The sequence below is a fragment of the Anthonomus grandis genome, chromosome 19 (assembly GCF_022605725.1).
Source record: "Anthonomus grandis grandis chromosome 19, icAntGran1.3, whole genome shotgun sequence".
Lineage (NCBI taxonomy): Eukaryota > Metazoa > Arthropoda > Insecta > Coleoptera > Curculionidae > Anthonomus > Anthonomus grandis.
Window position 1 is genome coordinate 772,631 of NC_065564.1, and position 3,470 is coordinate 776,100.

At 38.9% G+C, this 3,470-nt stretch overlaps 1 long non-coding RNA gene across 1 annotated transcript; it reads left to right on the plus strand.

Annotated features, from left to right (window-relative positions):
- The first annotated feature begins 1,095 nt into the window (after positions 1 to 1,095).
- On the plus strand, positions 1,096 to 3,196 carry LOC126747413 (uncharacterized). The gene is made up of 4 exons (XR_007664194.1): positions 1,096 to 1,285; positions 2,334 to 2,671; positions 2,730 to 3,013; positions 3,074 to 3,196. It is a non-coding gene; the product is annotated as an uncharacterized LOC126747413 (long non-coding RNA).
- The last annotated feature ends 274 nt before the right edge of the window (positions 3,197 to 3,470 follow it).

Consider the following 3,470-nt stretch of genomic DNA (forward strand, 5'->3'; position numbering starts at 1 on the left):
GAAACCGATGATGTCTACACTGATTAGGGCGATCCAGAAAAACCCCCATAATGTGTAAACGGTCCAGGGCCCCTCATTGTGTTCACACAGTAGATATAACAATCGAAGCAATTAGCGATGACCTGAGGGCTCTCTGTGTGTGTGTGTGGATTAGGACGCAGCTGACATAATTGAGTCCCCTCCTGCTAAACGAGCTAAACTATTATTATATTATAATAATGCCGAATTAACGCTGACGTTACGTAAGCCTCGGATCGTCGTCGTCGTTTGTTTTTGCTTAATTATTGTTAATCGGGCAAAAATCATGATTAATCCGGATCATTATTATCATCCTCCCCCTCGGGGGGAGGGAGGGAGGGTTGTTGTTGTCATTAAGTTATATTTAATCGAACGATAAATATGCGTCGGTTAATTACTTTTGGGGCGTGCGGACAGCGTTTCCCATTAAAAATTCAATTTGAATCTTGTCCCCGGTTATTTACCGACGTGCGAATATAAGTGTCGTAATAATTAACGTGGCAATAATTATTATATAGATACACGTACATAGAAGGGCTTATCTATGTCCGTTTATTTATCCGTTATCCTACTTTCAACATCTCACCTTCTCTGTCTTAAAATATTGTTGTTGTATCTGGAAATTTCCACATAACTGCTTTAGAAACTTTGACTTGGTTGGCAGCTATATAGGAATCTAAAGAAATTGCCCTTGATAAGGCTCTTAAAGGCTGACGGTCGTAAAAAACCACAGGGGAGGTAGAAACAAAAAAAAACGTACAGGAAAGTGGCATTAATTAAGTCCCAATAAATCAAGAGTGTGATCAAATGCTTCTTTGAGATCCAGAAACGCACCAGGATGGGCTCTTCCAATTCTCACTAGGTGTAGAGTCAAGCTCGTAGTAATAAGTGTTAAAGAACACAATACCGACTAGGGATTGAATGGAACTAAGAGTTTTGTAGTTTTTATTGCTAAATAGCAGGAATCCTTGATCTATTCCAGGCAGTAGGAATGCAGCAGGAATCCTTGATCTATTCCAGGCAGTAGGAATCCTTGAACTCCTACAGATTTTTTTTAATTTATTTTTTACAGCCATAGCAATCCTTGATGTACTTCTACGTAGTAGGAATCCTTGAATTCTTGCTAAACAGCAGGAATCCTTGATCTATTCTAGACAGTAGGAATCCTTGAATTCTTGCTAAAAAGCAGGAATCCTTGAACTATTCTAGACAGTAGGAATCCTTCAATCCTTGCTAAGATGAGGAATCCTTGGTCTACTTCTAGGCGGTAGGAATCCTTGAACTCCTACTGTACAACCGATTTTTTTTTGATTTATTTTTTGCAGCCATAGCAATCCTTGATGTACTTCTACGTAGTAGGAATCCTTGAATCCTTGCTAAACAGTAGGAATCCTTGAACTATTCTAGACAGTAGAAGTCCTTGAATCCTTGCTAAGATGAGGAATCCTTGGTCTACTTCCAGGCAGTAGGAATCCTTGAACTCCTACTGTACAACAGATTTTTTTTTAATTTATTTTTTACAGCCATAGCAATCCTTGATGTACTTCTACGTAGTGGAAATCCTTGAATTCTTGCTAAACAGCAGGAATCCTTGAACTATTCTAGACAGTAGGGATCCTTGAATTCTTGTTAAGATGAGGAATCCTTGGTCTACTTCCAGGCAGTAGGAATCCTTGCACTCCTACTGTAAAACAGATTTTTTTTAAATTTATTTTTTACAGCCATAGCAATCCTTGATGTGCTTCTACGTAGTAGGAATCCTTGAATTCTTGTTAAACAGCAGGAATCCTTGATCTATTCTAGACAGTAGGAATCCTTGAATCTTTGCTAAGACGAGGAATCCTTGGTCTACTTCCAGGCAGTAGGAATCCTTGAACTACTACTGTACAACAGATTTTTTTTTAATTTATTTTTTACAGCCATAGCAATCCTTGATGTACTTCTACGTAGTAGGAATCCTTGAATCCTTCCTAAACAGCAAGAATCCTTGATCTATTCTAGACAGTAGAAATCCTTCAATCCTTGCTAAGATGAGGAATCCTTGGTCTACTTCTAGGCAGTAGGAATCCTTGAACTCCTACTGTACAACAGATTTTTTTTAAATTTATTTTTTACAGCCATAGCAATCCTTGATGTACTTCTACGTAGTAGGAATCCTTGAATTCTTGCTAATTAGCAGGAATCCTTGATCTATTCTAGACAGTAGGAATCCTTGAATCCTTGCTAAGATGGGAAATCCTTGGTCTACTTCCAGGCAGTAGAAATCCTTGAACTCCTACTGTACAACCGATTTTTTTTTAATTTAATTTTTACAGCCATAGCAATCCTTGATGTACTTCAACGTAGTAGGAATCCTTGAATTCTTGCTAAACAGCAGGAATCCTTGAACTATTCTAGACAGTAGGAATCCTTGAATCCTTGCTAAGATGGGGAATCCTTGGTCTACTTCCAGGCAGTAGGAATCCTTGAACTCCTACTGTACAATAGATTTTTTTTTAATTTATTTTTTACCGCCATAGCAATCCTTGATGTACTTCTACGTAGTAGGAATCCTTGAATTCTTGCTAAACAGCAGGAATCCTTGATCTATTCTAGACAGTAGGAATTCTTGAATTCTTGCTAAGATGAGGAATCCTTGGTCTACTTCCAGGCAGTAGGAATCCTTGAACTACTACTGTACAACAGATTTTTTTTTAATTTATTTTTTGCAGCCATAGCAATCCTTGATGTACTTCTACGTAGTAGGAATCCTTGAATTCTTCCTAAACAGCAGGAATCCTTGATCTATTCTAGACAGTAGGAATCCTTGAATCCTTGCTAAGATGAGGAATCCTTGGTCTACTTCTAGGCGGTAGGAATCCTTGAACTCCTACTGTACAACAGATTTTTTTTTAATTTATTTTTTACAACCATAGCAATCCTTGATGTACTTCTACGTACTGGGAATCCTTGGATTCTTGCTAATTAGCAAGAATCCTTGATATACTTCTAAACAGTAAGTATCCTTGAACTCCCATGTAACAAAATTTATTGACTATTTTTTTTTATTTTTTAGGATACCTTGAACCGAGTCTTGTGACTTATTTAATTAGGTTATGTCAAAAAAAATGTCTTCCAAAAAAAAACAACGACGCATCGCATTATGCAACCGCGTTTCCGGAATCATCTGGGCGAAAAATCTGGGGGGGGGGGGTGGGGAGGCCTGAAATTAATTGACTTCCGGCGCGGGGGGGGGGGAGGAGGAGGACAGTATTTCCTTCCCGTCATAAAAACCATATACGACATTCGATTGTTTTCATCTCGTTTTGACCCCTTTAAGGGGGTGGCAAGGGGGGTATTGAAGATTCCTCGTGCCCCACACCCGTCCCCGGGTCTTATCTATACACATATATTTGTCATGGCAATCGTCGAGTCAGCAGAGGGAGGGAATTTTACGATCGCGCGGGAATAAT